General features: G+C 45.1%; 1 protein-coding gene and 1 long non-coding RNA gene across 3 annotated transcripts in view; one reads left to right on the plus strand and one right to left on the minus strand.

Annotated features, from left to right (window-relative positions):
• Window positions 1-13,106, minus strand: LOC139356187 (uncharacterized). Its single transcript, XR_011607638.1, has 3 exons — window positions 12,970-13,106; window positions 5,666-5,823; window positions 1-130 (listed from the first exon to the last, which is right to left on the minus strand). It is a non-coding gene; the product is annotated as an uncharacterized lncRNA (long non-coding RNA).
• Window positions 5,606-20,524, plus strand: part of LOC105467978 (guanylate cyclase 2G-like) — a 23,860-nt gene continuing 8,941 nt past the window's right edge. The window contains exons 1-2 of one of the 2 annotated variants that reach the window (XR_011607637.1): window positions 5,606-5,644; window positions 13,323-13,561. The gene's annotated coding sequence lies outside the window, so the exon portion shown is untranslated. Of the gene's footprint in view, window positions 5,645-13,322; window positions 13,562-20,524 lie in introns of those variants that run through there. The other variant, XM_071069149.1, reaches the window with a different exon arrangement.

Below are 20,524 nucleotides of genomic sequence, written 5' to 3' on the forward strand. Positions count from 1 at the left end.
CTCATAGGCAAGGCCTGGGTAATATGCCTCCCCTCCAGGCGTGACTGCTGTGGTTCTCACAATGATGATCCTGATTCCTGTCTTGGGGGCTGCCATCATAGGTCTGATTTTAAGGACGCAGAGGGGAAAACTGCAGAGGCAAAACAAAGACATCTGGTGGCAAATCAATTTTGACGATATCATCATTCTTCCCCAGAACAAGGTGAGGCCACATATGACCCAGATGTCCCCTTTCCTGGTCACCGCTGGAGATTTGTGGAAGGTGCTTCATCTAGGAGCTTATAAGAGCAAGAGGCTAATTTATAAAGTGAATACTTCATGAAGAGTCTCCAGGCCTGAGTTCTGGTTCTAGGCCTCCCACTTGCTTGCTGAATCTGAGAATGTCATTTTACCTCCCCAAGACTCAGTTTCTAAATACTTACAAATGATGGACAGTCTCTAAAGTTCCATTTGCTCTGTTACTCTGTGGTTGAGAACTGTAGATGCTGTTCAGATATTAAAGCTGTCTCCTGGGGAGGATTTAGTTATTTTATTTTTTGTTTTGTTTTTTTTTTTGAGATGGAGTTTCACTCTTGTTGCCCAGGCTGGAGTGCAACAGCACAATCTCGGCTCTCACTCCAACCTCTGCCTCCCGAGTTCAAGTGATTCTCCTGCCTCAGCCTCCCAAGTAGCTGGTATTACAAAGTGCCTCTAACCACGCCCGGCTAAGTTTTTGTATTTTTTTTTTAGTAGAAATGGGGTTTTACCACGTTGGTCAGGCTGGTCTCGAACTCCTGACCTCAGGTGATCCACCTGCCTCAGCCTCCCAAAGTGCAGGGATTACAGGCATGAACCATCATGCCCGGCTGGATTTAGTTATTTTCAAAACCACATTAACTCCTTTAATCAATTGATGACTAATACAGTAATGTTCATTTGTTTGACAAGGACTTGACCATTAACTACAAGCCAAGCATCATACAAGGCATGGGGATATCCCACAAATGAGATGCCTCCAGAGGGAGGCAAGTGTCAGAGAGGTGTTTCCACGGTGAGACGGAAGCCCTGCAGATAGAGGGACTTAAGGTCTCAGCATCTGGAAGACTTTGGAGAGGAGGGGACATTTGAAAAGAGTGAGTTTGCAAGTGGTGAAAAAAAGTGAAGTCACACGGGATATAACGAGATGTGTGATGCTCAGGGCTGGGAAGCTTGGCTGGTACCAAGTCAGGGAGGCTTCAACATGCTAAGAGCAGGTGACTGCAATTTATTAGTAACTCATCTCCAAACATCCCCGGGGATTCAGACACTTACTCTTTCCTGTTCCACCAAAGCAGCTCTGCTTTGATCTACCTCATTTCTACATGAGGGTTCCAGATAAGATTCTCCTTGAAAACAAGATTCCTATGCTTTGAAGATGTTTTCTAGGTGTTGGGAGGCACTGAGGGTATTAAACAGAGACAACCTGGTTAGATGTTCTTTAAGAAAATGACACTAACCCCAGGCCACACATCTAATTAAGTGCCACAGCCAGAACTTAAGTCTGGGCAGTCTGACCTCAGAGCCTTCCCTCTGAACCTACACCTCCATGGTGGTACAGACGCCATAGAGGGCATGGAGGATGGGATGGTGCTGTCTTAGAGTGATGCACGTAGCAGGTCGGAAAGATCAGGATTCAAATCCTGACTCTCTGTTAACTGTCTGACCTTGGCACTCAGCTTCCTCCTCTATAAAATGCATTCCCTTTAGTACTTGACCTTGCTACTGAGAGTGACCAAATCATTTCCTGTTTTACAGCCACCCTAGAGAGGCATACCTGTGTCAAGAGGCATCACCAGTAACTCATCTAGTGTGGTGATTTCTGTGGACCTCAGCTCTTTTGTCAAGAGCCAGCAGGGGGAAGAGCTCTTCTATGCCCCAATAGGGCTTTATCAGGTATTTCTGAGGCCAGGTGGTTGCCTATAGATCTTAGTGTATCTCTGTCCTGTTCTCTGCATCATTTCTGCCAGGCGGGGCATTCTGAATAGGAGAACGTTCTCCAAGCAAAAGCCAGGGTGGTCTTGTGACTCCAGACTAGTGCTTCCCAAACTTTAATGTGCGGAAGGATCACCTGGGGCTCTTATTAAAATGCAGATTCTGGGTCCATAGGTCTGATGTGGTGCCTGAGAGTCTGCATTTTAAAGAATCTTCTAGGTGATTCCCAAGCTGGCTTCTAGATTAGACTTAGCTTTGTCCAATACAACCTCCTGTGATGATGGAAATGTCGCAGATCTGCACTGTCCAATAAGGTGGCCACTAGCCTCCTGTGATTACTGAACCTTAGTGTGTTTGGGCAACTGAATTTTAAATTTTATTTAATGTTAATTAATTTAAATTTAAATAGCCCCATGTGGCTAGTGGCTCCGTGAATGGACGGTGCAGTCCTAGAGTGTGGATTATTTCATCCTTGTTACTTTGGCATGGATGAATCAGTCGTGGGGCCTGGTGCTTCTGTGGTATAGACAGTGACTGCTGCTGCAGCCTGGAACATAATTCCCGCTTGTCCTTTCTCACCTTCCCTCCTACACCCAGACCATGATTGCTGCCTGTACCTAGCAATCCTTCCAAAATTCGAGTCCCTTTGGGGGAAGAGTTTGTACGAAATTGTATTTATTCTTTAAAATGGGGGTCCCAGAGAGTAAGGACAGAAAGCTCCGAGCAAGGGAAGAATTGTTCATTGCTCTAAATTGGGGTTAGAAAAGGCTAGAGCCAAATTATCCCCTATGCAATGAAACTTGATTTTTTAAATGTTTGCTTACTTGAGTTCTCAAACTACAAAAACCTCCTGGGATATTACCAAATACCTTAGGGACCACCATCAATGCAAAACTCTATGTGGTGGTCACCCGGCCACATAAAGAAGGAAGTAGCAACACATAGCATATCACTGTCTGATTGATCTTCCGAAAATATGTCTCGTCTTTCCTCTGTCAAACACCATCACTGGATTCCCCACCTCTGTTGCCTGCATGATAGTGCCCAAACTCTTTAAAAAAGGACTCAAGCCTCTTAACTCGCTAGTCCCTACCTATTTTTCTAATCTTTTTTCCCCTGGCTTAAATCCTGTGCTCACCCAGTTGGTCTTGCCAATTTTGCCATGTATGTTTCACCTTCTGACGATGCCACTCCCCTTCCACCCAACCCATGTGGAACCTTCTTATCCTTCAAGGTTCAGCCTAAGCATCACCCCTCCAAGAATCCTTTTCTTCATCCCCCGGGCATTCCTTCCTCCGTGGCCCTGCCATCACAGTCCTGAGTCCTTTGCCATTGCCCTCATACGAAATGTGAAAGATATTTGGTTGATATTTATCTTCTCTTATGGCTTACCTTCTCTTGGGTCCAGATTCTATGCCTTCTTCTATCTAGCTCTTACCACATTACAATATGTTTTTGTGATGCCTGATTAAGTGACTCTCTAAAAGCAGACTCCATAGGCAATACAAATAAAATATGCCATTTACTGAAAATTTAATCTGTGCCAGGCCTTGAGTTACCAGTGGTATTTTAACTGATTTAATGCTCAGAAAACCTTATGAGATGGGTGTGTGTGTGTTTTTTTTTAAACTTATTTTAGATTTGGTGTTATTTTCAATCCCATTTTATAGATGAGAAAATAAAGGCTTAGAGAAGTTAAGAACAACTCAACTTGTTCAGGTAGTAAGTGGTAGCACTGGGCTTAGAATCAGGCAACTGACTCCAAACCTACACTTATCACTGTAACTCACTGTTTCCTCTGAATGATAATGGGATATTATTATATAATAGAAAGCGCATAGTCTTGGAGTCAGACTTTCAAGTTCTGGCTGTAATACCTACAAATATGCAACTTGGGCAAGTTTCGTAACCTCAACAATCCCATCTGGAAATGGGCCAATCATACCTACCTCGCAGGGCTGTGATGCCAGTTAAAGGAGATCTTACGTGTTAAGCAGCTAGCTCAGTGCCTGGCTGTGCACAGGGTCACCAAAGGGGTTTTTTGGGCAGTGAGGAGCTTGATGATTGGCTCCTAGATGCATTTCTTTCCAGTTTTCTTGCTCCTCTCCCTGGCCCTAAGTGGAGCTTTTTCTGGTTCATCCTGAGTTAAGAACATTCCACTTTTTCTCTGATTCTAGGGAAACCACGTGGCCATCCGCTATGGTGGTCACCAAGCAGAAGCCTGGGTTAGGAAGCTGACTGTGTTACAGGAAATACAGCTGGTGAGGCCCCCTGCCCAGGGTCAGTGGAGAGACAAAGCAGTGATGCTCTCTGCCCCTCCTCTGCCAGCTCCCTGGTCCCAAAGGAGCAGAGATGGGAGGCTGCTTCCCTTAACGTGACCTACCTCTCCCTCCCCTCGACAGCCCAGGCTTTGAATCTCAGACCCCTGGCCTCTCCCAGGCACCTGAAGCCTGGGATCACTCCTACCTCTGTTTCTTCCCCATCATTCTTCCTGGCCTTGATTCTGGCCCTTCATCCTCTGTGTCTGTGATGGCTGCTTGCCTGCCTGCCAGCCTTGAACCTGGTCCTTGGAGTGAGTCAGGTTCATGGGCCTGACTTCCTGCTCCTTCTCTGTGATCTGCTGTGGGCCCCACACTGGCATTGACAGCCATAAGCGTGGAAGCAGGGCTGAGTCCAGCTACTGTGACGTGGTTGAGTTAATCCCCATGGCTGAGGTTAGACTTTGATCATTCCTCTGATTTATTTGCTGGAGACAGACTTCCTGGGTTTACCTCCCAGCTCTGCCACTTATAGCCGCTCCTTTACTTTACCTTTCAGTGCCAGTTCCCTCATCTGTAAAATGGGATCTGTAACAGTTCTTATCTAACAAGGTCTTTATAAGAATTGACTGAAAATATGCAAAGCACACAGCATGGTCCTGGACATAGAGACACACTCTATACATGAGCTATTGTAACCATGATTATTTCTAGATGGGTGAATTAAGGCACGAGAACATTGTTCCCTTCTTTGGTATTTGCACCGAACCACCTAACATTCTGCATTGTCACTCAGTATTGCAAAAAAGGAAGCCCTAAGGTAAGGAAAACAGTACAGTGCACCTTAGGTTTGATTAGTGATAGATAATAGAGAAGTTTCTCAGTGACCTCTGCTATTCATCCAAGGCCAGTTCCTCTCTGGTCTAATTGCAAGACCTGAATTATCTTGTCAGGCTACTTTCTGGTAATCAGAATAATCTGGTAATCTGGCTAATCAAATTAGCCAAGTGTCTGCTTCTTTTGTTCTGGGGGGAAACTGAGCTTGGTTTCTTCTCTTAAGATGTTATGACTACTCTTGAACTGTGTTCCTGGGCCCATCCTATTATGGGATGTGACGACAGCTTTCTGTCAGGAACAAGGAAGTGTTTGTAAAACTTGAGACTGCATGCATTCTTAATATTGAGTCAGGTTATGGTATCTCCTGGGAAGATTTCCAGTTATTAGGTTTAAAGTCTTCTGCCCCACATTGCGTTAGCTCTGGCCAAAAATATAAGCTATGTTACAGTCAAATCTGTTCAATCGTTAAAGCTCACTGTGCTGCATGTTGAGTCACTAGGAATCTGTTGAATAACTGTGTTTTTCAGGATGTTTTGAGAAACTCGGATCATGAAATAGATTGGATATTCAAACTCTCATTTGCATATGACATAGTCAATGTGAGTATAACATAAACTTACCAAAGAATAAATGTGATAGTATTTTTGAGTTGCTCTGTCTTGAATTTAATTGAACTGTAATTCTTCTTGAAAATGTTGGACCTCTTCAGATCTCCTCTTCAAGGTGATTCCAGCTCTAAAATCTATCATTTCTATCCGATTTTTTCTTTTCTTCTTCCCTGATTGCAAATAAATATAGAGAGAGGAAAGTATTTTACACTAAAGTTGGAATGGATGCCAAGTTTACCCAATCAGAAAAGAGCAGAATATTTACATTGTAGGGTAGAACTTTCTATCTCAAAGAGCATCTCATCACTAGATTATAAATCGGACTGGGGGAGGTGATTCCTGATATTCTTCCCTGCTCTCTAGCCCCTGATTTCTTTCCCTAGGAAATGGGGATGCCACATTAACCACAAAGCTGCTGACCTAAGAGGTGGGCCAGAGATGCTGATCGGAGGAGGTAGAATCTTTGCTTTGGCCCAGGGGGCTATGGTGACTGCAAAGAAGAAGGGAATAATAGTAACACTAAAATATATAGAGTGCCTACTTTGGGCCAGGCACTTTCCAGTACTTTGTATATATTAATTTATTTAATTCTCACAAAAATATAAGATAGATCTATTGTTACTTCTGTTTTACAGATTAAAGAAACACAAAGCACAGAAAGTACATATGACCTTCCTGAAGTCTCATAGCTATGAAATAGTGGAGTTAGGATTCAAACCCAGCCATTTTCAAGTCCTATACCCTTAACCACTGTACCATACTGCCTCTCAGTAGGAAGCACGAGAGCTTGCTTTTGTGTTTTACCACAGGGAGAAGTCATTCTCACATCTAGAAGCCCATTAGGGGCTGGGGAGGGGTAATTCAGAGGGAGTTGGAGAGAGACCAATTCCTGCCTGTTGCCAGGAAGGCAGTGGAAATGCTGAGAGGTGGCAGCTGGATCCAAAGCCCAAGGTGCCACTGTCTTGAAGGGCCATGCCCTAGGTATGCAGCTGGTGATGAGGGATGGAGAGGGCAGGAGTGGGAGGAGATTTGCTGTGGGACAAGCCATGTCAGTATGGACCAGCATCCTGAGGCTGCTCTCTCCTACCTGCACTAAATCCAGCTGTTCTTTCTTAAGCTTGCTGCCTGTACTTTTACCACCAGAAGGACAAAGCCAGTGACCTGGGAGTCAGTCTGGTGAGGAAACCTCTCAGTCATGGGCAGCACAGTGAAGGATGGTGGTCCACTGCTAGTCAATAGTCCAATCATCAATCAACCAACAGACTCCTGTGGGGAAGACTCACCTGTGTGTTGAGAGGGCAAAAAGAATGAAACACAGGCTGTGCCCTCCTGGATTAATGGGCCACCCACTTATTGAGTGATTTTGCCAGTACACTTCCCCTCTCTAGACCTCGACCTCCACGTAGGTAGAATGAATGAGCTTGGCCCAATTGAAGTCTAAAGGCTTTCCTTCAACAAGGATTTTATTGCTTTTTGTTTCTAGGGAGCTGAGTCCTATAGCTCTGTGAGACTTTGACTTCCTAGGCTTTAGCAGGAAGCCAGCAGATTGTTGTCAAGCAAGGTCGATAAACAGAAGCGTCTCTGTGATTGGGTCTTCACTGGCAACCCTGGACCACCACTGTTATTATTTCATTAAAATTTTATTGAGCATCTGTTAAGAGTTTATCCTACTCTGGTCACTTTTGTAGGAAGAAAGGACTTGTTTCCAGCTTTGAATGGCTTAAAATCTAGGGAAAAATAAAACAGTCTGGAGATGTACATATAAAATTCTTTAAGTGGCAGTGGTTGTAAACTGGGAGGATGTGACGTGGCATCTTTTCCTACCCTGGAATATTCTCTCCTTCCCTTCACCCACTTTTCCTTTCTTTTCCCACCAAGCATAGAGAAGGACTCCAATTATCTGCCTCCTGCCCCCATCAAAATAGCCAACATCATTTATTTTGGAAGTGAAGAGTAAGCCAGTAAGTTCTCACCAAGCCATGAATGACTAACAGATTTGATCTCTTTAGTGTAGGCATCAGATTTCAAGAAGCATTAACCCAAAGGTTTCTCTGAAAAAACGCTATGGCAGGTGGGCATGGCACTTTGAAGGGGAAGAGCTCCCTGGTGGTCATCACCTACTCTAGCTCACTGAGTCTACCCTCTACTCTGTTCCAGGAAAACAGAGGACAGCTTGGCATTTTGCTTTGGCAGGATCATTACCTCCTGAGATGGAGTGTGCACATTCTGGGATCATGTAGGGTCACTACTGATGACACAATAGGCTAGGTCAAGGCATAGGTAGGACCTTTGAGGTTAATTACTCTGCCAATGTTCTTTGAAAGGGGATTGCAAGTAACAGAAAATGTAATGTTCTCTTAGAGCCTTCCCATGAGTCTGGGCATTGGGCCAAGCTCCATGAAGGCGATTGTACTTTGGAAACAAGTCTCTCGATGTCTATTTGATCAGCACCTCCTCTATATCAGGTATCAGAGGGACTCCAAGATGCCATAGACATTTCAAGACAACAAACATATATTGATTGAGTGCCTAATTTGGATCAGACCCGATTCTGGGCGTAGGAGGCACAGATGAATGAACCTCATTGTCCTGTCCCCAAAAAGTTCAACCCAGTTGGGCAAGCCTGGGAAGGAGTTTGGAGAGTATAATACTCTCCTTGAGTTACAAATAGGGCTTCGTGTCTAAGTAAGAGAAGTCTCGATGGATTAAGAGGATGAAGGATAGTTCAGTATAGAAGTTGTCTTTGGAGTTTGAACCCTGACTGCCACTTACTGGCCAGGTGACCTTAACAACCCTGGGCCTCATATATCCTCTGTGTAAAGATAACATCAGTACCTGACTCATAGGGTTGCATGAGGCCTAATGTATGCAAAATGCTTAGTGCCATGCCCTGCCTGTAAAAGGCGTCCAGTAAATGTTGATTGTTAGTAGTAGCAGTAGTATTATCACAATCATAGATAATTCTATTACTGGTATTAAGTACATTTTCTTGTTTTAATTTCCCCAACACTCTTATGGGGTAAATCTGCACTGTCCAAATATGATAGCCACCAGCCACATGTGGATAATGAGCACTGCATTTGTAGCTAGTTCAATTTGAGATGTGCTATAAAGTTTATACTGGATTTTGTAGACTTAGCAAGAATAATAAAATATAAAATATCTTGCTAATATATTTATGTTGGTTACTTGCTGAAATAAGATTTTTCAATGCATTGGGTTAAATAAAACATTATAAAATACACTTCACCTGTTTGGTTTATAACACGGCTGCTGAAAATGTAAAAATACACATGTGGCTTGTATTATGTTTCTATTGGACAGTGATCTCAATAATTAACAATGAACTCCATTATTAATTCATTTTTAGCTCCAATCATAGTAATATTGGAGTAACATGATCTCCATTTCCAAGAGGGAAAAAGTGAGGCTTAATGAGGTGAAGTCACCTGCCCAGCTGGTAAGACACAGATTGGGATTTGTAGCCAGTCCGTCTCCAAAGGCTGTGTTTGCTCTTCTATGTGATGCTTCCTCCCTGCTAAGTACCAGAGAGTACAGATATGGGGCCCAGAGGTAGGAGCCCTGTCTGCCACCCAGGAATTTCCAGTAGGGCAAGAAATGTACCTAACAGACAGATGATTGAACTGATACTGGCGGGCTAGGGGAGGTCCCCAAATGCTGGTGGGCCCTCAACCCCAGCCAATGTGAAAGCTCTTAACACCATTGTGAGAAGGAATTCAAGGATAAATCAGAAAATAGTGAAAGTATGGAGATTTACTGCAAAGTGAAAAGTACACACTCAGGAAAGGGGAGTGTGGGTGGACTCGAGAGAGAAAGAGTTGCGCAATGGGATTTGAGGCTTCTACCTTCTTGAGTTTCTTTAACCAAGGGGTAGAATATTCATGAGGATTCCTGGAAAAAGGTGGAGATTTCTGGGAACTGCGGTGCTACCCATTTTTACATCAAATATGGCTATTCCTGGAACTGTTGTGGCACCGGTGGGTGTGTGACCTAGTATGTTAATGAGCTTATAATAAGGTCCCAGGTGAAACTTAGGCCAAATCCAGCACCATGTTGGGTCCAATTGGTCTTAGCCTGCTTGGCCCACACCCTGTTCTTTTCAGGGTCTTATCAGGCCTGAAAATAATAGCTTATGCAGCTATTTCAATTCCTTTTTGCTAGCCATGTGTAACAGACCTGGAATTTTCTGTTCTCCTGCAGTCACCCTGTGTTATTCCTGTCTCAGAGCTGCCAAAAGTGTATAAAATCTGACATGTAAATAATGAATCCTTTCATAGCTCTATCTGCTCTATGACAATATACATAAAAATCATACATTTCCATCAAGATAGAAAATAAAGACATGCGTCCCATCTCTTGGAGAGGAATGCACACCCAGGATTCCAAGCATCCCTCAGCATGTCGTTTTCACCCTAATGGAAGGAGTTCTGCTAAAATCCTAGAATGTAAAATCGTTGACTGTAAAATATCTCATACTTGAGGTAGGCCTGGGAACTAGCAAGGGCAGGAGGAAAGCAGAAAAAACCTTGTGTGTATCAGGGACAGTTCTGTTGAATGGAGAGGTCTCCTGCTGGAATCAGAGCAAACTCTGGATTAGACACAGGTCTCACCCGACTTCAAGCTTGGACCTTAGCCTATTGGAGCCTCCCTGGGGAAGTCTCAGAGGCAATCCCAGCCAGGCCCCTCCAGGTCCAGTTGAGTGGGTGGCAATTTCAAAATGTGATTCAACGTTACCATCTAAAAATAAATAAGGCACTTCGATAAAGGAACATGGGGTAGGGGGTGGTGAGTGATTGGGGCAGGGCTGGGGGCATGTATCCATTCTTCTGGATGTTTTCTGTATTATCCCATATTTCTTTTTTGTTATTTGTTTTTTGAGACAGAGCCTCACTTTATTGCTCAGGCTGGAGTGCAGTGGCGGGATCTAGGCTCACTGCAACATCTGCCTTCCAGGTTCAAGCGATTCTCATGACTCAGCCTCCAGAGCAGCTGGGATTACAGGCACCCACCACCATGTCCAGCTAATTTTTATATTTTTAGTAGAGACGGGATTTCACCATGTTGGCCAGGCTGGTCCTGAACTCCTGACCTCGAGTGATCCACCTGCCTCGGCCTCCCAGAATGCTGGGATTACAGGCATGAGTCACTACGCCCAGCCAACTTGAGGCTTTTTTTTTTTTTTTTTTTTTGAGACGGAGTCTCACTCTGTAGCCCAGGCTGGAGTGCAATGGCACAATCTCAGGTCACTGCAACCTGTGCCTCCTGGGTTCAAGCAATTCTCCTCCTTCAGCCTCCTGAGTAGCTGGGATTACAGATGTGTGCCACCATGCCAGGCTAATTTTTGTATTTTTAGTAAAGACAGGGTTTCACCATGTTGGTCAGGCTGGTCTCGAACTCCTGACCTCATGATCCGCCCACCTTAGCCTCCCAGAGTGCTGGGATTACAGGCATAAGCCACCATGCCCAGCCCCTATCCCATATTTCTAATGCAATATTGGCCTCAGGGCTCTGGCTCAGGTGGGATAGTGACTTGGCCTGTCAAGCACTGCTGGAGGAAGAGGTGCCCCCCTGTTCTGGTGAAGCTGGTTGTTGTCTGGGGTAAATATCTGAGGTTCGTAGTATCACGCCAAGGAAATCGAGTACTCGGACACACCAGAAGTGGGTTTAGGAGCACAGGTTTAATAGGCAAAAGAAAGAGAAAGGAGAATAGCTCTTCTATGCGAGAGAGGGGGTCCACAGCGAAGTGCACCAGATTTTATAGACTGGCTTGAGGAGGCGGTGTCTGCTTTACATAGGGCCGAAAGATTGGTTGGACCAGGCGTGACGTTTAAGTAGCCAGCAATGAAGCTGGCTGCCCTACCTTAATCTTCTATTATGCAAATGAAGTCTTTGCCCACCTGGCGCCATGTTGCCTGCTCCTTACTTTACACGTGGTTTACAAGGAAAAGGGACAACGGAGCCCCTATCTGAACATGACTACTCCCTAGGTAGCCCCTTTCCTGTTAGCACAGCTGCAGGCATTCACCCATGCAAGCTTCTAGCCTGGCTTTCTATGTCTGCAGCTCGATTCTACAGGCTGCTTTTTGTTAGAAAAGAAAATGATTTGGGGCCTGTCACGTGTGTCCATATAGAAGACCACCTAAATACGCTTTGTGTGAGCAACAATGCTGTTTATTCACTTGGGTGCAAGTGGGCTGAGTCCGAAAAGAGAGTCAGTGAAGGGAGATAGGAGAGGAGCAGCTTTATGGAAAGTTACAGTTGGAGGTGGTTATCTATTGTTAGCAGGGGAGGGGGTCACAAGGTGTATGGTGGGGAGATCATAAGACTCATTGTCCAGAAGAAGAAAGTCACAGGGTCGATTGATCAGCTGGGGCAGGGTATGAACAAGTCATAATGGTAGAATGTCGTAAGATGGGTCAATTAGTTAAGGCAGGAACTGGCTGTTTCACTTCTGTGTGGTTTTTCAACTACTCCAGACTTCTTGGCTCCTGCAGGCCATCTGGACGTATATGTGCAGGTCACAGGGATTACAATGGCTGAGCCTTGGCTTAGAGGCCTGACAGGGGCTGCTTTTCATTTAAAGAAAAACCTTACCGAGGACTCCCATACACTCACTAAGTGTCTAAATAATTTCTTTATTAACTCTTTTTTTTTTTTTTTTTTTTTTTTTTGAGACGGAGTCTCGCTTTGTTGCCCAGGCTGGAGTGCAGTGGCACAATCTTGGCTCATTGCAACCTCTGCCTCCTGAGTTCAAGTGATTCTCCTGCCTCAGCCTCCTGAGTAGCTAGGATTACAGGTGCCTGGTGTGTATAAAAATTAGCTACCACGCCTGGCTAATTTTTGTATTTTTAGTAGAGATGGGGTTTCACCATATTGGACAGGCTGGTCTTGAACTTCTGACCTTGTGATCCACCCACCTCGGTCTCCTAAACTGCTGAGATTCCAGGCATGAGACATCATGCCCAGCCTCTTTCTAACTCTTATGTCACTGGTGCCCAAGAGGCCCAAGACCCTGTCCCTGGGTTCACTTCTCTGTTCAGGATGTTCCCCCCTACTCCATTCCTCTCCAGGACCTCCTCATAGCCCCTCCCACACATGACTTCACTGCCCCTTCTCAGCTAGGTTGTGTAATTGTGTAATTACACATTGGGGTTGTGTAGTTGTGCAGGGAGAGTATGTGCTTTGACCCTCCTTCCTCCCTCTTCCCTCCTCCCCCTTTTTCTCTCCCATCACCCAGGGCACAGGGAACAGGAGAATCTAGTGGTTTAGAAGCAAGGCTTCTAACCCAGTCCTACCTGGGTTTGTATCCCAGCTCTGGTCCTGACTTCTTGGGAGCAATTTAACACTCCAAATTTACTCGTCCTAGGCTGATCACTAGGATGTATTTATTTTAAGCTGGCTTGGCCTTCTTGGCTTCACACAAAGGAGCTGGAAATAGTTTTCTCCATTTTGGGTGTCCCAGCCCCAGCTGACTCCAGGGACAAGGGGCTATGCTGGTGGCTCCTGAACAAATGAACACAGAGATGGGCACATCCCCTGCCCAGGCCTCTCTATCTGTGTTTCTGCCCATCTGTCTCTCTGCCTCGGTTCCTTCCAGCAGTGTTATCAGCACCCGGTCTCCCTCATTTTCTCATTTTCACCCTTTCAGGGTATGATCTTCCTCCATAGGAGCTTCCTGGGTTCCCACGGCAACCTGAAACCTTCCAACTGCCTGGTGAATGGTCGGCTGCAGGTGAAGTTGTCGGGATTCGGACTGTGGGAACTCAAGTATGGCCGGACATACAGAACATATGATGAGACAGTGGTTGATTTTGCACCCACTAGCTATTGGCAGCATGGCCAGAGGTTCCTAGCTCCATCTTTGCTTCCTGGTGCTCATCTGTGCAGGTATCCACACGTGGGCCTTCCTCTGGAGCTGATGATATGTGGTTGTTCTGTTCACCTGAGGAGAATGAGAAAAAAAAATAGTCTCTGCAGGTGGCACCAGTTCGTGGGGTGATGTCTGGGTTTGGAGACTGGTTCTTGTCCTAGCTTAGCTGGGCCACCTGGAGCAACAATTGCCTGTCTCTTTAGTTCTCTTTGTTCCTTCCCACATTCATCCTATGTTCTCAGCTTAGAACATAAGATTTGTCAGACATTTTAGAGATAATCGAGTTCTATAGTTCTGTCTTCTAGGTGCCTGGTCCCTCCACCCCTGACCAACTATCAACTGAATCAGAATATCTGAAGATGGGGTCTTGGCCTCTGAATTGTTTTTTAAATGCTCCCAAGAAATTCTGCTGTGCATCTGAAGACAAAACCACTGCCTCAAGTCCACTTTTCCCTTCCATATGTGCCAAGTGGGGTTCAATGACTCTTCCTACCTGTCCGGTTAATTGAGTGCCCTGGATTGTTACCTCTGCATGTATCCTGGGCTCCCTTGAGACCAATGTTCTTAGCCCCGATCCCCTTTTTGCTGGAGCAGCATGTCACCAGGAGATTTTTTGTGTCAATTTGGGAGGTTTCTATAACATATGATAGAATGATGTCTTACAGAAAGACAAGGGGGATGGGAGTGGTGGCTTATGCCTGAAATCCCAGCACTTTGGGAGGCTAAGGTAGGAGGATTGCTTCAGTCCAGGAGTTTGATACCAGCCTGGGGAACATAGTGAGACTTCCCTCCAACACCTATACTTAAAAAAAAAATTAGCTGGTGTGGTGACATGTGAGGCTGAGGTAGGAGGATCACTTGAGCCTGGGAGGTCGAGGCTGCAGTGAGCTGTGATTGCACCACTGCACTCCAGCCTTTAGAGACCCTGTCAAAAAAAAAAAAAAAAAAAAAAAAAAGACAAGGGGAGAAATTTTGTTATTATTATTAATTAAGTAATTAATTAATTATGAGACAGAGTCTCACTCTGTTGCCCAGGCTGGAGTACAGTGGTGCAATCTTGACTCATTGCAAACCCTTGTCTCCTGGGTTCAAGCAATTCTCATGCCTCAGCCTCCCGTGTAGCTGGGGATTACAGGCATACACCATCACACCTGACTAATTTCTGTAATTTTAATGGAGACGGGATTTCATCGTGTTGGCCAGGCCAGTCTTGAATTCCTGACCTCAGGTGATTTGCTCTCCTCGGCGTCCCAAAGTGCTGGGATTATAGGCATGAGCCACCGTGCCCAACTGAGACCTGCTAGCAGCCGTCCTAGTTCACCTTCCACATCCTCTAATATTTATCTTTTCTTTTAATGACTATGACCTATAAGGACATAAGCTTTTAGACTTCACTGCAAAAAAAGAAGGTGTGTGAAATATCTAGAATAGACAGATACATCTATAGAGACAGAATGCAAGTTGGTGGTGGTTATCAGGGGTTGAGGGTCGGGAGAACAGGGAGAAACTGCTTCATGAATAAGGAGTTTACTTTGGAGTGATGGAAATGTTTTGGAGCTAGATAGAGGTGGTGGTGGTTGCATAACATTATGAATGTGCTAAAGGCCACCGAATTGTTCATTTAAAATGGTTATTTTATTTTATTTATTTATTTTTTTGAGATGAAGTCTTGATCTGTTGCCCAGGCTGGAGGGCAGTGGTGCGATCTCGACTCACTGCAACCTTTGCCTCCTGGGTTCTAGTGATTCTCCTGCCTCAGCCCTCCGAGTAGCTGGGAGTACAGATGTGCTCCACCATGCCCGGCTAATTTTTGTATTTTTTATTTTTATTATTTATTTATTAGAGACAGAGTTTTGCTCTTGTTGCCCAGACTGGAGTGCAATGGCATGATCTTGGCTCACCACAACCTCTGCCACCTGGGTTCAAGCGATTCTCCTGCCTCAACCTCCCAAGGTGCTGGGATTACAGGCATGCGCCACCATGCCCGGCTAATTTTGTAATTTTAGGAGAGACAGGGTTTCTCCATGTTGGTCAGACTCGTCTTGAACTCCTGACCTCAGGTGATCCACCTGCCTTGGCCACCCAAAGTGCTGGGATTATAGACATGAGCCACCATGCCCAGCAATTTTTGTATTTTTAATAGATGAGGGGTTTCACCATGTTGGCCAGGCTGGTCTGGAACTCCTGACCTCAATTTATCCTCCCGCCTCAGCCTCCCACAGTGCTGGGATTACAGGTGTGAAGTGCACCCAGCCTAAAATGGTTAATTTTATGTTCTATGAATCATACCACAATTGTTTTTAAAAATAAAGGCAATACAGAGAAGGAACATAAACGTGAAAACCAGCTGTAATTTTAGTCTTGAGTAAACCACCATTAACATGTTAGTGCACATCCTTCCTGCTGATTTTCTCCATATTCACACACACAGACCCCTATTTGCTCTTCAAACCAGACACCATTGGGGCTGATGGCTCAGAGCTGGATGCCTTCCTTTCTCCTGTGCCCCCAAGGATGAAGGGGTAGCTTTTCCAGTTTTGCCCAGCAGCACCCTCACTCCATGCGGACATCCCATTGCTTTGCAGAGCTCTACTGGATTGCCCCAGAGCTGCTGCGGCTCCCGGAGGTGCCCTGGTCGGGTACCCCACAAGGAGATGTTTATAGCTTCACCATTCTGATGAGGGAGCTGATCCACCACTGGGACCATGGGCCCTCTGATGACCTCCATGAGGCACTGGATGGTAAAGCGGGAGAGCCTGCTTGGGAGGTTTTGGTTGTGTGGGCTAGCTTTGAAATGCTGGTTTTTAAAATTAATTGTTTTATTAATTTACAACTTATTCCATCATTTTTTATTGAAAAATTCATGTTCTTTCCCTAGCAAGCAGACTCAGAAAAAAAAAAAAAAAAAAAGAAAAAGAAAAATCCATATTCTTTTTTAAATTAGAAAACGAATTCCATTTTGGTTACCAAAAAAATCAAGGGACCTCAAATTATATAACTTATTGTATTACAGAAGCCAGAGGGATCCTATTAGAAAATGAGGCAGATTATGTCACTTCTGTATCAGAATCCTCCCCTGGCTTCCTATCTGAGGAGTGAAAACTAAGTCCTCCTCATGGCCTACAAGACCACCGAAGTAACCTCTGTGGCCTTCTGGATTAGTTTCCTAGGGGGGTATAATAGTGACCACAAGCTTGGTGGCTTGAAACACTGATGTTTATTCTCTGGCAGTTCTAGAGGCCAGATGTCTAAAGTCAAAGCGTTGTCAAGGCTCTGCTCCCTCCGGAAGCTCTAGGGAAGGTTCCATTCTCTGCCTCTTCCAGCTGCTGGTGGCTGCCCCAGCATTCCTGGGTTTGTGGCTGCATGGCCTCAACCTCCAGCTCTGTCTTCACATTGTCTCCTCCTCTGTGTACTTATCCTGGCTGTGCCACTTATGAGGACATTTGTCATTGGATTTGGGTCCCACCCCTGTCATCCAAGATTACCTCCTCAACCTGAGATCCTTAACTTAATTCTATTTGCATAGTTGGTTTATATCCCCTTTCCCAAATAAGGAAACATTTGTAGATTCTGGGGATTCAGATTTGGACATTTCCCTTTAGGAACCACGATTCAGCCCACCGCACCTTCCTACTGTCATCTCTTATGGCTCACTCCTTTCAGTCACGCTGGCCACCTTCGTGCGTCGCCAACATAGACAAATTTATAAAGACAGAATGCAGGTTGGTGGTGGTTACCAGGGGTTGGGGGTCGGGAGAACAGGGAGAAACTGCTTCATGAGCAAGGGGTTTACTTTGGAGTGATGGAAATGTTTCTACCACTCCAGACACATTTCTACCCCAGACCCTTTGTGTGTGCTGTTCCCTCTGCCTGGACACCTCTCACCTCATATTCCTATATACAAATTTGCCCTATTCTTTCTTAAGGTTTACAATATTTTTTATTGTGAGAATATGCCATAAATGGTACCTCGATACACATTTTGGAAATTGCTGCAATGAGCAGCTCTATATCTTTGCACACATGGGTGAATGTTTCTTCAGGCTATATTTCTAGCCATGAAATTGAGGAGATAAATATATTTTAAATATATTTAAAATCCATGATAAATGCTGTTCAGTTGTCCACTTACAAAGGATATTTTTGGGCTTTTTTTTTTTTTTCTTTTTGCTGGATTGTCTCTTAACGGCTGATGCCTGGATCTCAGCCCGAGATTCTGATATCATTGGTTTGGGGTGCTGCCTCAGTGTCAGGGTTTCAAAGCTCCTGGCGTGATTGTAATATGTAGCAGCTCAGGCTGCTTGGAGAGAAGATACCAGTGTGTGTGTGCACACACGTGAGTGTGAGTTTCTAAGTAAACTCAACCCACTTTCTCTCTTGATTTTTTTTTTTTTCTTGCTGTGCCTATCATTTCTAGCCTATCCTCAGTGACCTATCTCAAGCCTCGGCTTTAGGTCATTATCTATTACCTGGAGACTTTTTGAGTCAGGAGCCCATTGTGAGGATATGCAATTGCTTTTCGACCAGATTCCAGTTTCTAATTTCCAGTTAAATAAAGCAGAGGTGAGATTAATCCAAAAACAGTAACTCAAAATCCAAGTGCATCTAACTTTGGCATCAAGCACACACACAAATATTCCCAGACAGCCCAGGCAGGAGCCCACCCACAGTCCCTCAGCCCCATCACCGCCTACTTTTGCCAGTTGGGTTCTGTAAGGGAAGATACTGTGGACAATCAGTGTATTTCCCCTTCATTGTTGAGCTCACAAAATTAACTGAGAGCTGGCTACGTGGGACTATGTATTCGCAGGACTGCAACCAGGAAGAGTACAGTGTATACCTAATTTATGGGCAAACACTTCTTCAATTAACTTCTGACGCTTTCCTACAAACAAAGCTTGTCCTGGGAACAGAGTAGCTATTGATTCTCTGGGCACAAAAGACCCATGGTTCTCAAACTGTGGCGGGCATCAGAATCACCGGGAGGTGGTTAAAACACAACATTGTTGGGTTCCACTCTTGGGATTTCTGACTCAGGAGGTCTGGGGTGAGGCCTAAGAATGTGCATTTCCATCACCCTCCCAGGTGATGCTGATAAAGCCACAGCTTGAGAAGCACTGGCCTTGGTCCTTCTGGTCCTTGGACCAGCAGCATCAGCATCAGCTGGAAACGTGTCAGAAATGCACATTTTCGGCCGGGCGCGGTGGCTCACGCCTGTAATCCCAGCACTTTGGGAGGCCAAGGCGGGCGGATCACAAGGTCAGGAGATCGAGACCACGGTGAAACCCCGTCTCTACTAAAAATACAAAAAATTAGCCGGGCGCGGTTGTGGGTGCCTGTAGTCCCAGCTACTCGGGAGGCTGAGGCAGGAGAATGGCGTGAACCCGGGAGGCGGAGCTTGCAGTGAGCCGAGATCGCGCCACTGCACTCCAGCCTGGGCGTCAGAGCGAGACTCCGTCTCAAAAAAAAAAAAAAAAAAAGAAATGCACATTTTCAGGCCCCACTCCTGACCTGCTTCATTGGAAAAGCTGGAGGAATTGGTCCAGAAATCTGTGTTTCAGCAAGCTCCCCAGCGATTCTGATGCACATTGCCAAAGCAAATGAGCAACAGTGCTAACATGTCTAGTAGACGGTTAAAGATTATAGGATGGAAACAGCTGGCTAGAAGTTACTAGGTAATTCACACATGTTCTCTGAAGTGCAGACCCATGGGTTCGAATTTGCTCTCAAAGTCCTGTATCGTTTTTCTGATTCTTTCATTTCTTAGAGCTAAACACAGAAAGCAGAAGATGCCATAGTAATTCAGTCACTGCTTTTGAAGCCATTGCTGTCTCATGTCTCAAAATGTACTTCATTTGGGAAGTAAAACACAATTTTCCAGAGTATTTTTTTTTTTTTTTTGAGATGGAATCTCTCTGTCACCCAGGCTGGAGTGTGATGGCGTGATCTTGGCTCACTGCAACCTCCACCTCTGGGTTCAAGTGATTCTCCTGCCTCAGCCTCCTGAGTAGCTAGGACTACAGGCATCCACCACCATGCTTGGCTAATTTTTATATTTTTAGTAGAGATGGGGTTTTGCCATGTTGCTAGGCTGGTCTCGAACTCTTGACCTCAAGTGATCCCCCCTGCCTTGGGTTCCCAAAGTGCTGGGATTACAGGTGTGAACCACCGTGCCTGGCTCCTAGAGTGCTTTTTAGTGCACATACTTTCAGAATAGTTTTAGGCGTTAAACATGTACACCTAAACAAGACATTTTATGCACAGTTTTGTAACCTGTATTTTTTTTATTATATTAAACTAACAGTCATATATTATTCAGATTTCCTAGTTCTTGCCTAATGTCCTTTTTCTGTCTCTGAACCCCATCCAGGGTACCACATTACACTTGGTCATCATGTCTCCTTAAGTTTCTCTGGGAAAACTTCTCAGACTTTATTTTCAATGACCTTGACACTTCTGAGGAGTACTGGTCAGATATTTTGTAGAAGTACTTTCATGTGGAATTTGTCTGATTTGTTTTTCTTTCCTCGTGGTTTGGCGTTTGTGTGTTTTGAAGGATGACTGCACAGGTAAATTGTCCTTTTCATTGATTATTGCTGTTGATGTTGACCTTGATCACTTGGCTGGGGAAGTGTTTGTCAATTTCTCCACCATAAAGTTACTCTGATTTCTCCCTTCCATACTTAGTCTAGGACTGAGTGAGGAGTTAGGCTGGGTGTGGTGGCTCATGCCTGTAATCCCAACATTGTGGGAGGCCAAGGAGGGAGGATTGCTTGAGTCCAGGAGTTTGAGAGCAACCTGGGCATATAGGGAGACCCAGTCTTTATAAAAATACAAAAATTACCCAAGTGTGGCAGCATCCTAGCAGCTACTCTGGAAGCTGAGGCGCGAAGATTGCTTGAGCCCGGGAGGCGGAGTAAAGATCCTGCCACTGCACTCCAGCCTGGGTGACAGAGACCCTATCTCAAAAAAAGAGAGAA

The sequence above is a fragment of the Macaca nemestrina genome, chromosome 9 (genome assembly GCF_043159975.1).
Source record: "Macaca nemestrina isolate mMacNem1 chromosome 9, mMacNem.hap1, whole genome shotgun sequence".
NCBI classification, from domain to species: Eukaryota; Metazoa; Chordata; class Mammalia; order Primates; family Cercopithecidae; genus Macaca; species Macaca nemestrina.